At 38.6% G+C, this 13,048-nt stretch overlaps 1 protein-coding gene and 1 long non-coding RNA gene across 3 annotated transcripts in view; both read right to left on the bottom strand.

Annotated features, from left to right (window-relative positions):
* Positions 1 to 356, bottom strand: part of LOC116530210 — a 3,839-nt gene extending 3,483 nt beyond the window's left edge. Inside the window, exon 1 of the long non-coding RNA XR_004259878.1 lies at positions 37 to 356. This is a non-coding gene — a long non-coding RNA (uncharacterized LOC116530210). The remainder of the gene's footprint in view (positions 1 to 36) is intronic.
* The window catches only part of MACROD2 (mono-ADP ribosylhydrolase 2), a 2,030,631-nt gene that overhangs the window by 1,205,868 nt on the left and 811,715 nt on the right, over positions 1 to 13,048 (bottom strand). The gene's annotated exons all lie outside the window — the stretch shown is intronic.

The raw sequence follows: 13,048 nt of genomic DNA, 5'->3' as shown, positions 1-13,048 counted from the left end.
CTCAAAAAAAAAAAAAAAAAAAAAAAAAAAAGACACATTGGGTGGATGTAAGCCCACAATGGCAGATGATTTGGTGGCCCACCTGGAGCATCCATGTGTTATTGCTTCAGGGTCCCCAAATGGCGTCCAACTGCTAGTACAGGTAATTGTCTCTCCTTGCCTCAGTGCTTTCTCTGAAGCTTCAAAGACTACTGTGCCTTTTTGCATGGCAGGCTATTAAGTGTCAGGGACATCACATCTTCTTCAAACCTTGTGGCACTCAGCCATTGACTGAAGAGGTGGTGCATAAATGTCCTACCTCCTTTGCCCCTTGGGTTGGATAGCTCTGAGACATGGTTTTAAACCATTTCCAAGGCTTCTCATTTCTTACTTCCCTATCAGTATTTTATGAACCTATGAAATAAACAACACAAACAGGAACCTCTGGCACAGAAACTGCTTCTGAAGAAACTCAAATTGAGTCAAAAAAACATATATGAAGAATACAGAAGTCAACATGCAATCCAGCTAAGACCACCCAAGGAGTCAGTAAAAACTTCTGTCTGGCAGCCAAAATGTACAGTTCTAAGTAAACTTTTCATTAACTTTCATGTTTTATGATTGTATAAATTGCATATTCTCACACTGATAAGACAACTTAGTGTTCGCATCTTTTACATGTGATTTTCAACACAATGCATGTATGAGCCACAGGAACAATAGGCACTGTGTAAATAAACAAACCAGTGAATTGGTCATGGGCAATATGTTCTTAATAAGAGCACTGGTTCCCTGCCGTGAAATGTTTCTTCAAGCATGATTTCAAATGCTCTATCAGTCAGAAAAGAGTAGAGTTTCAAAATAAAATGCTCTGATAGTTCTATCTGCTTAGCAACAAGTACATTAGATAAGAATTCTAACATTAATTAGCACTCCCACATCAAGCTTTCAAAACAAGAGGATGAAAGGAAAAACTGTAAATCGTCAGCTTAAAATTAAAAGATTTATGGACAGCCAAATTGTCTTTGAATAACATTTTAGAAATCATATTGCTCAGTGATAAGCATTCATTTAGATGTGTACTTATATAATGTTAGTATACATGCTTTAAGTGTGTAAGAAATATTTTATTTAGGTGAGTAGTTTTCTTTCTATTTCATGCTATTCCATGTAACTAGTGTTGCGGGTTGATCTTTGTATTTTGCAATTATTTTTTTTATCAGTTTACACAACTCAGATGCAGTTACGTTTCATCAGAAGACATAATAGAATGATAGTTTTAAGGCCAGAATCTCATATAATCCAATTTGGTTAAATTATCCAATTTGTCCAACTATACCTGCATGTACTCAATAATAAAATGTACCTCAATTCCTCTCCTTGCTGAATGATATCACAATTTTCCATTCTTAGTATTAATGTCAGGTGAAGAAAGGGAACATTTAAATGCATCCTTAAAAATACAGTTTATATGTATAATACACACATATAAATAAAACATATGGAAGTGGTTCTGCTCTGTGTTAAACATTGAGGAAATGTGATCAATGGATGCAGATGAAAAATGGAGATAAGGCAATCTGTAAACTACTAAGGAGCACATAAGCTTCTAAACGCTTTTGAACGTCTTCTGTAATTTACCTTCTTTAGTGCTGATAGCTCCATGGAACTGGGCTCTTGCCTTATACTGGGTACCCTACACTAATAAATCCTAAAAATGTTAGGAATTATTGACTTCTTAAACAATATTTTTGCTATTATAAAGTTAAAAATAAAAATACAGGTATTTTGGAAATCAGAGAAAATAAAGGGAGACGAAGGCTGTGGGTTTCTCTGTGTTCCATCTCTAGGAACTGAATCCAGCAGACATTCCCTCTTTCCTTCTCGTCTTAAATCCCTCAACTGTTTATTTTCTTCCTTTTGATAAACTCTCCTTCTATCCTCCTTCCCCCACAACAAACCTACCATCTTATCTTTCTGTACCTTCACTGCAAAATTTCTCAAAGGAATAGTAAACTGAGAGCTTATTGCTCATTCCATTTTCCACTCAACTACTTTTAATGTGGGTTCTGCAACTGGAAGTGGAAAAAAAATATGATGGAAAGGAACATCTGATAGTGTTAAGAAGACCGGAGTTAGAAGCAAAATCAGCAGCTAAATGACCTACTTTAAATATCACAATTAGACATGAAGACTCAAGTGGAATGTGAGAACACTGAGTTTTTAGAAAAAAAGACCAGTTTCATATTTGGCACTTTAAAATATGGTTGTAGATGGAAATCATAAGGGTTACATGAACTCATGAGAAAAGAGTTGGCCATGTTATTATGTTAGATGTTTTATTTACTAACTTGTGGTTATGATATTAAAATATCTAACATGACATTAATAACGTGCTTGAGAGCTACAGTATACCAGAGAAAGAGTCTTATTCACAGAATAGACTAGTATTTAGCTATAGATTTAAATACTAAACAGCACCTCTGTGAATGACATACTAATTTTACATTTGTATTGCTATGGAGGGAATTCGGATGTTGGCAGATAAATATGCACATGTATACACGTAAACACACACACGTACACACAATTCCAGGGAGCAGATGTAGTTTTATATTATGATAAATATTAAATCTATAAAAACTTCAATGTAGGAAACCAGATATAGAAACCTATTTATGAAAGCAAACATGCAAAATCCTAAATCAAAAACCATCCACTTTTAAGATAACTTTTTTCTTTCCAAAAGATTCACTGCTGGCTCTCTTTAAAATGTATACTCTGTTATATAATTTGAAATAAGCTATCATGCAGAAGCTTCACCTAGACACAAGTTATCCCCAGCAAACTACATCTTTCTAGGAAATAACAGCATGCAGCTTACATTATTTAAAATATGTTACTAAATTTTTAGGGGGCTGTAGGAATCACAAAGCTTCCCTTCTCACCTTGAGGCCACAGTGTTCTGCAATGTAGATTCCATCTTGACTACTCCCTTAAGCCTTCCCTTTTATTTGCAAAATTCTAGGTCATTGTTTCAGGACATAGCATGTAACACTGTGATCAAATCAGCTTGGTGACACCATTCATTCATTCATTCATTCATTCAATAAATGTTCAATGTATACCCTTTCATTCTGTTATTTTCCCAGGCATCTTAAGAGCTGACACCTTCCTCTTCTGTGGTCTCATAAACTATACAGCACTCATTTATTTTTTTAACCTTTATCATCCTTCTTAGTGCCATGCTCTGCAATCATTTCTTTATCTGTCTCTTTTAACCAGTACTTCAAGGGCAAGGATGACAATAATTTAGTCATTTTTGTTGCCCCAGAAATTAGCCATGTACCTGGAACATGGTAAGTACCTATAGTTTTTGTTAAATGAATGATGGCTTTAATAATATATCCTCCTTTAGAAGGCATTATAGCTCCAAATATTACATGTTTTAGGGCACCCATTTCTCTCTACTGATGACTAATTTACATCTCTTATTATAAAACTTTAATTTTTTGGTATCTACCAAAAATGATGTATTATTCACATATCCACTGATCAGTAGAATGTGTTATCACAAAGATAAAATATCTGCAAAGTCCCTTTTTTAAATGATTCCCATAAAGTCGTAATTTTTTTTTTCGTAAACTGTAAGCATTCACTGTTGCCAAGCAATGAAAAGTTAGAAGGTGGCTGTCTCTTATTCCTCCTCATATGTGGTTCTTGGCTGCAACCAGCTGAAAAATTTCCATTTAGAAATGGGTAGCGGTGAGATGGCAGAATCTTGAGACTAAACTTCAGATTATACAATGAAAAGAGACATGAAACAGGACTGATCTGGAATGCACTCTGAGCTCACCTTCCACTTTTTCGATTCTGATGTTAAAAGATTATCTACCAAGTTGCTGGGGCTGCAGATTTATGATATTGTGATTTATTGTAAAAAATGCCTATTTGGTTTCATTCCAGTTTCCTGGCACACAGCTCCTAAAACCCTTGGAATTCTGGAGTGGTAAGAGTGTATTTTGTATGTTAATGAGATATCTGGTTGCTGGAGACTCCTATACAGAGTCAGAATGGGGCCTGGTCACCAGAAAATTCAAGACATGATTAGAGGGTTGGTACCTTCAGCCACATCCTACAACATCCAGGGAGGGGAGAAAGGCTGAAGGTTTAAGTGGATCACCAATGTCTAATAATATAACCAATGACCACTACATAATTAAACTTTCATAAAAACCCCAAAGAACAGGGTTTGAATGAACTTCCAGACTGATGAATGTGTGGAGGTATATTGAGGGTGGCACACTCAGGGAGGGCATGGAAACTCCACACCTCTTCCCACATACCTTGCCCTAAGCATCTCTTCCATCTGGCTGCTCATTTGTATTCTTTAAAATATCCTTTGTAAAGAAAATGTGGTATATGTGCCACGGAATACTATGCAGCCATAAAAAGGAACAAGGTCATGTCCTTTGCAGGGACATGGATGAAGCTAGAAGTCATCGTCCTCAGCAAATTAATGCAGGAACAGACAACCAAATACTGTATGTTCTCACTTATAAGTGGGAGCTGAACAATGGGAACACATGACACAGGTAGGGAAACTACACATACTGGGGCCTGAAGAGGTGGGAGGTAAGCAGGGGACGGGGAGAGCATTAGGATAAAGAGCTACTATATGCAAGGCTTAATACCTAGGTGATGGGTTGACAGGTGCAGCAAACCACCATGGCACACATTTACCTATTAAACAAACCTGCACGTCCTCTACATGTATCTTAGAACTTAAAATTTAAAAAGATTTTTAAAGGAATTCTTAATTTTCATATTAAAAATATGAATGAAGTCAATGAAAAAATATTTCAGAAGTATCAAGATCAATAATTAATACTTGTTAGTAAATCATATCAACTTCATAAAAAATTAAAATTAAAATATCCTTTGCAATAACTGGATAAATGTAAGCAAAGTGTTTCCCTGTGTTCTGTGAGCCACTCCAGCAAATTAATAGAACCTGAGAAGGAGGTTTTGGAAACCTGAATCCATAGCCAGCAGATCAGAAGTACAGGACATAACCCAGGGCTTGCTACTAGCATTTAAAGTGGGAGGCAGTCTTGTGGGACTGAGCTTTTAATCTGTGGGGTCGACTCTTATTCCAGGTAGAGAGTGTCAGAATTAAATTGAATTGTAGGACACCCACTTGGTGTCTGCCAGAGAACTGATCACTTGGTGTGTGGAGAGAAACGCCCATACATCTGGTGTGAGAAGCGTTGTGCTGAGTGATGTGTGAGAGTAGAAAAAACACTTTGGTTTTTCCTATCTCTGTAGCGGTGCAGAAAGATAAAGGAGGGGAAAAGGCACTGCAGACACAGATTATGATTCTGAGTGAATCACTGTCATTTTTGTTTAAAAATTTTTTTATTTTTATTCATTTTTTATTATACTTTAAATTCTGGGATACATGTGCAGAACGTGCAGGTCTGTTACATAGGTATACATGTGCCATGGTGATTTGCTGCACCCGTCAACCCATCATCGACATTAGGTATTTCTCCTAATGGTATCCCTCCTCTTGCACCTCAGCCCCCAACAGGCCCTGGTGTGTGATGTTTCCCTCCCTGTGCCCCTATATTCTCATTGTTCAACTCTCGCTTATGCGTGAGAACATGAGGTGTTTGGTTTTCTGTTCCTGTGTTAGCTTGCTGAGAATGATGGTTTTCAGCTTCATCTATGTCCTTGCAAAGGACATGAACTCATTCTTTTTTCTGGCTTCATAGTATTCCATGGTGTATATGTGCCACATTTTCTTTATCCAGTCTAACATTGATGAGCATCTGGGTTGGTTCCAACCCTTTGCTCCTGTAATTGCTGTTGCATTAACCTTTTGTTTCCATGCATCTTCATAGTATAATGATTTATAATTCTTTGGGTATATATCCAGTAATAGGATTTCTGGGTCAATGGTATTTCTAGTTCTAGATTCTTTTTTTTTTTTTTTTGAGACGGAGTTTCACTCTTGTTACCCAGGCTGGAGTGCAATGGCGCAATCTCGGCTCACCACAACCTCCGCCTCCTGGATTCAGGCAATTCTCCTGCCTCAACCTCCTCAGTAGCTGGGATTACAAGCACGTGCCACCATGCCCAGCTAATTTTTTTTTGTATTTTTAGTAGAGACGGGGTTTCACCATGTTGACCAGGATGGTCTCGATCTCCTGACCTCATGATCCACCCGCCTCGGCCTCCCAAAGTGCTGGGATTACAGGCTTGAGCCACCGCACCCTGCCTTCTAGTTCTAGATTCTTGACGAATTGCCACACTGTCTTCCACAATGGTTGAACTAATTTGCACTCCCACCAACAGTGTAAAAGCATTCCTATTACTACTCCACATCCTCTCCAGCATCTGTTGTTTCCTGACTTTTTAATGATCGCCATTCTAACTGGTGTGAGATTGTATCTCATTGTGGTTTTGATTTGAGTTTCTCTAATGATCAGTGATAATGAGATTTTTTTCATGTTTGTTGGCCACATAAATGTCTTCTTTTGAGAAGTGTCTGTTCATCTCCTTCACCCACTTTTTGATGAGGTTGTTTTTTTCTTGTAAATTTGTTTAAGTTCCTTGTAGATTCTAGGTATTAGCCCTTTGTCAGATGAATAAATTGCAAAAAATTTCTCCTATTCTGTATACACTGCCTGTTCACTCTGGTGATAGTTTCTTTGTCTGTGTGCCAAAGTTCTTTAGTTTAATTAAATCCCATTTGTCAATCTTGGCTTTTGTTGCAATTGCTTTTTGTGTTTTAGTCATGAAGTCTTTGCCCATGCCTATGTCCTGAATGGTATTGCCTAGGTTTTCTTCTAGGGTTTTTATGGTTTTAGGTCTTGCCTTTAAATCTTTAATCCATCTTGAGTTGATTTTTGTATAAGGTGTAAGGAGGGGGTCCAGTTTCAGTTTTCTGCATATGGCTAGCCAGATTTCCTAACACCATTTATTAAATAGGGAATCCTTTCCCCATTGCTTGTTTTTCTCAGGATGTTCAAAGATCAGATGGTTGTAGATGTGTGGTATTATTTCTGCGGCCACCGTTCTGTTGCATTTGTCTAGTTATCTGTTTTGGTACCAGTATCATGCTGTTTTGGTTACCATAGCCTTATAGTATAGTTTGAAGTCAGGTAGAGTGATGCCTCGAGCTTTTTTCTTTTTGCTTAGGATTGTCTTGGCTATCAGGGCTCTTTTTATTTTGTTCCATATGAAATTTGAAGTAGTGTTTTCTAATTCGGTGAAGAAAGTCAATGGTAGCTTAATGGGGATAGCACTGAATCTATAAATTACTTTGGCCCAGTATGGCCATTTTCATGATATTGATTATTCGTATCCAGGAGCATGGAATATTTTTCCATTTGTTTGTGTCTTCTCTTATTTCCTTGAGCAGTCGTTTGTAGTTCTCCTTCAAGAGATCCTTCACATCCCTTATAAGTTGCATTCCTAGGTATTTTATCTTTTTGTAGCAATAGTGAATGAAAGTTTGCTCATGATTTGGCTCTCTGTTTGTCTCTTATTGGTATATAGGCATGCTTATGATTTTTGCACATTGGTTATGTACCTTGAGACTTTGCCGTAGTTACTTATGAGCTTAAGGACTTTTTGGCCTGAGACAATGGGGTTTTTCTAAATATACAGTCATGTTATCTGCAAACAGAGATAATCTGACTTCCTTTCTTTTTTTTGAGCACTCTTTATTTCTCTTGCCTGATTGCCCTGGACAGAACTTCCAATACTATGTTGAATAGGAGTGGTGAGAGAGGGTATCCTTGTATTGTGCCGGTTTTCAAAGGGAATGCTTCCAGTTTTTGCCCATTCAGTATGATATAGGCTGTGGGTATGCCATAAATAGCTCTTCTTATTTTGAGATATGTTCCATCAATACCTAGTTCATTGAGTGTTTTTAGCATGAAGGGCTGTTAAATTTTATCGAAGGCCTTTTCTGCATCTATTGAGATAATCATGTAGTTCTTGTCATTGGTTCTTTTTATGTGATGGCTTACATTTATTGATTTGCATATATTGAACCAGCCTTCCATCCCAGGAATGAAGCTGACGTGATCATGGTGGATAGGCTTTTTGATGTGCTGCAGATTGAGTTTTCCAGTCTTTTATTGAGGATTTTCGTATCCAAGTTTATCGGGGATATTGGCCAAAAATTTTCTTTCTTTGTTGTCTCTCTGCAAGGTTTTGGTTTCAGAATGATGCTGGCCTCATAAAATGAGTTAAGGAGGAGTCTCTCTTTTTCTATTGTTTGGAATAGTTTCAGAAGGAATACTACCAGGTCCTCTGTGTACTCTGGTAGAATTTGATTGTGAATCCATCTGGTCCTGGGCTTTTTTTGGTTAGTAGGCAATTAATTACTGCCTCAATTTCAGAACTTGTTATTGGTCTATTCAGGGATTCAATTTCTTCCTAGTTTAGTCTTAGGAGGGTGTACGTGTCTAGGACTTTATCCATTTCTTCTAGATTTTCTAGTTTATTTGCATAGCATTCTCTAATGGTAGTTTGCATTTCTGCAGGATCAGTGGTGATAGTCCCTTTATAATTTTCTATTGTGTCTATTTGATTCTTCTCTTTTTTCTTTATTAGTCTGACTAGCAGTCTATTTTGTTAACCCTTTCCAAAAAAAAAAAAAAACAGCTCCTGGCTTCATTGATTTTTTTGGAAGGGTTTTTTTGTGTCTATCTCCTTCAGTCCTGCTCTGATCTTGGTTATTTCTTGTCTTCTGCTAGCTTTTGAATTTGTTTGCTCTTGCTTCTCTAGTTCTTTTAATTGTGGTGTTAGGGTGTTGATTTTAGATCTTTTCCACTTTCTCCTGTGGGCATTTAGTGCTATAAATTTCCCTCTAAACACTGCTTTAGCTGTGTCCCAGGGATTCTGCTATGTTGTATCTTTGTTCTCATTGGTTTCAAAGAACTTATTTATTTCTGCCTTCATTTAGTTGTTTACCCAGTAGTCATTCAAGAGCAGGTTGTTCAGTTTCCATGTGGTTGTGCAGTTTTGAGTGAGTTTCTTAATCCTGAGTTCTAGTTTGATTGCACTGTGGTCTGACAGACTGTTACAATTTCCATTCTTTTGCATTTACTGAGGAGTGTTTTACTTCCAATTATGTGGTTGATTTTAGAATAAGTGCTATGTGATGTTGAGAAGAATGTACATTCTATTGATCTGGTGTGGAGAGTTCTATAGATGTCTATTGGGTCTGCTTGGTCCAGAGCTGAGTTCAAGTCATGAATGTCCTTGTTAATTTTCTGTCTTGTTGATCTGTCTAACATTGACAGTGAGGTGTTAAAGTCTCCCACTATTATTGTGTGGGAGTCTAAATCTCTTTGTAGGTCTCTAAGAACTTGCTTTACAAATCTGGGTGCTCCAGTATTGGATGCATAAATATTTAGGATAGTTAGCTCTTCTTGTTGCATTGATCCCTTTATCAGTATGTAATGCCCTTCTTTGTCTTTTTTGATCTTTACTGGTTTAAAGTCTGTTTTATCAGAGACTAAGATTGTAATCCCTGCTTTTCTTTTTTGTTTACCATTTGCTTGGTAAATCTTCCTCCATCCCTCTATTTTGAGCCTATGTATGTCTTTGCACATGAGACAGGTCTCCTGAATATAGCACACCAATGGGTCTTGACTCTTTATCCAATTTTCCAGTCTGTGCCTTTTAATTAAGGCATTTACCCCATTTATATTTAAGGTTAATATTGTTATGTGTGAATTTGATCGTGTTATTGTGATGCTAGCTGGCTATTTTTCCCATTAGTTGATACATTTTCTTCACAGTGTCGATGGCCTTTACATTTTGGGTTGTTTTTGCAGTGGCTGGTATCAGTTTTTCCTTTCCATATTTAGTGCTTCCTTCAGGAGTTCTTGTAAAGCAGGCCTGGTGGGGATACAATATCCCAACATTTGCTTGTCTGTAAAGGATTTTATTTCTCCTTCACTTATGAAGCTTAGTTTGACTGAATGTGAAATTCTGGGTTGAAAATTCTTTTCTTTAAGAATGTTGAACATTGGCCTCGCTCTCTTCTGGCTTGTAGGGTTTCTGCAGAGAGATCCGCCTTTAGTCTGATGGGCTTTCCTTTGTGGGTAACCTCACCTTTCTCTCTGGCTGCCCTTAACATTTTTTCCTTCATGTCAACTTTGGTGAATCTGATGATTATGTATGCGTCTTGGGGTTGTTCTTCTCAAAGAGTATCTTGTAGTGTTCTCTGTATTTCCTGAATTTGAATGTTAGGCTGTCTTGCTAGGTTGGGGAAGTTCTCCTGGATAATATCCTGAAGTGGGTTTCCAACTTGGTTCCATTCTCGCCATCATTTTCATGTACACTGATCAAATGTAGGTTTGGTCTTTTCATAGTCCCATATTTCTTGGAGGCTTTGTTCATTCCTTTTCATTGTTTTTTCTCTAATCTTGTCTTCATCTTTTTTTTCATTAAGTTGAATCTTCTCTGATATCCTTTCTTCTGCCTGATTGATTCAGCTATTGATACTTGTGTATGCTTCACGAAGTTCTCATGCTGTGTTTTTCAGCTCCATCAGGTCATTTTTGTTCTTATATACACGGTTATTCCAGTTAGCAATTCCTCTAACCTTTTTTCAAGGTTCTTAGCTTCCTTGCTTTGGGTTAGAACATGCTCCTTTATCTGGAAGGAGTTTGCTATTACCCAACTTCTGAAGCCTACTTCTGTCAATTTGTCAAACTCATTCTCTGTCCAGTTTTGTTCCCTTGCTGGCGAGGAGTTGTGATCCTTTGGAGGAGAAGAGACATTCTGGTTTTTGGAATTTGCAGTCTTTTTGTGATGATTTAACTCATCTTTGTGGATTTACCTACCTTTGATCTTTGCTGTTGGTAACTTTCAGATGGAGTTTTTGTTTGGTCATCCTTTTGTTGATGTTGATGCTATTGCTTTCTGTTTGTTAGTTTTCCTTCTAAAAGTCAGGCCTTTCTTCTGCAGGTCTGCTGGAATTTGCTGGGGGTCCGCTCCAGACCCTGTTTGCCTGCATATCAGCAGTGGAGGCTGCAGAACAGCAAAGTTTGCTGCCTTCTACTTCCTCTGGAAGCTTTATCCCAGAGGGGCACCTGCCAGATGGCAGCTGGAGCTCTCCTGTATGAGGTGTTTGTTGACCCCTGCTGGTAGGTGTCTCCCCCTTCAATAGGAACAGGGATCTGGGAGCCACTTGAGAGGCAGTCTGTCCCTTAGCAGAGCACCAGCACCATGCTGGGAGATTCACTGCTTTCTTTAGAGCTGGGAGGCAGGAATGTTTAAATCTGCTGAAGCTGCACCCACAGCCACCCCTTCCTCCAGGTGCTCTGTCCCAGGGAGATGGGAGTTTTATCTCTAAGCCCCTGACTGGGGCTGATGCCTTACTTTCAGAGATGACTTGCCCAGAGAGGAGGAACCTAGAGAGGCAGTCTGGCTACTCTGGCTTTGCTGAACTGTGATGGGCTCTGCCCAGTTTGAATTTCCCAGCAGCTCTGTTTACACCATGAGGGGACAACTGCCTACTCAAGCCTCAGTAATGGCAGACACCCCCCCCCTCACCAAACTCTAGTGCCCCAGGTCAACTTCAGACTGCTGTGCTGGCAGTGAGAATTTCAAGCCAGTGGATCATAACTTACTGGGCTCCATGGGGGTGGGATCTGCTGAGCAAGATCACTGGGCTCCCTGGCTTCAGCCCCCTTTCCAGGGGAGTGAATGGTTCTGTCTTGCTTCCATTCCAGGTGCCACTCGGGTATGGAAAAAAAAAAAAAAACCTCCTGCAGCTTGCTCAGTGTCAGCCCAAACGGCTGCCCAATTTTGTGCTTGAAACCCAGCACCCTTGTGGTGCCGGCATCTCAGGGAATCTCCTGGTCTGCTGGTTGTGAAGACTGTTGGAAAAGCATGGTATATGCACTGGATAGCACCATTCTTCATAGCTTCCCTTGGCTAGGGGAGGGAGTTCCCAGACCCCTTGTGCTTCCCAGGTAAGGTAATGCCCCATCTTGTTTCTGCTTACCCTCCTGGGCTGTGCCCATTGTCTAACCTATCCCAGTGACATGAACCAGATACCTCAGTTGGAAATGCAGAAATACCCGCCTTCTGCATTGGTTTCACTGGGAGCAGCAGACCAGAGCTGTTCCTATTTGGCCATCTTCATGGCCACATTTATCCAAATGCGTACCAGATGCCCTCAGGAAATGAGTCTTTATATCTGAGTTATAACTAATAATAACAGCTATCTTTTAGTGAGTGCTTATTATGTACCAGGCACTATTTTTAATTCTTTATCTGTATAAACTCACTGAATCCTCACAATGACCCTACTTTAGACACAAGGGAGCAGAAGCAAAGAGATGCCAGATTATGTGTCTGAGGTCACACAGAGATAAAGTGGTCAAGATCTGACTACCTATGAAAACCTAAACCTAAATCTAAGAGACAACCTGAAATTTTTACCTTTGTGAACGGGGTAGCAAACACTTGTTAGAGTTCATTTTTTCTGGTTAAGCCATTGCTCTTAAAAGCCAGGAGAGGAAAAAGGAAAATGTTCAGAAGATGAGTCTTGTTAGATGTATAAACAGAGTGTGAAAATTGGTGGGCTTTGTTCACCCACTGTGGCTGGATAGAACATGGAGTTTAAAATCAGCAACTTAGATTTGAATCCTGACTCTCTTATTGATCAGATGTGTCTCTTTTGCCAAATTCTTGAACTTTTCAGAGCCTCGCTAAATTTTTACACAGGTTTGGTTGATGCACGTAAAACTTTTAGCAAGTACGACTAATATGATCATTCATATGACCAATAGAATTTTTACACAGGTTTGGTTAATGCACATAAAGCTTTTAGCAAGTACGACTAGTATGATCATTCACATGACCAACATTTAATATGCACAGACTACTTTCAATATTTTGCCTGGCTGGTTGTCCACAGAATTGTCTTTTCCTGGTCCTAAATACAAAACTTAGGAAAATAAAAGAAAATAAGTAAAAATGATAACAGTCAAGTTATTGCCAGAGACTAGGAAAAAAATTCTCTAAAAAT

Source organism: Sapajus apella, unplaced genomic scaffold, assembly GCF_009761245.1.
Source record: "Sapajus apella isolate SASKATOON/1434 unplaced genomic scaffold, GSC_monkey_1.0 scaffold65, whole genome shotgun sequence".
In the NCBI taxonomy this organism is placed as follows: Eukaryota; Metazoa; Chordata; class Mammalia; order Primates; family Cebidae; genus Sapajus; species Sapajus apella.
Note: the sequence above shows the minus strand (reverse complement) of the source record. Positions and strands in the feature narration are given on the sequence as shown.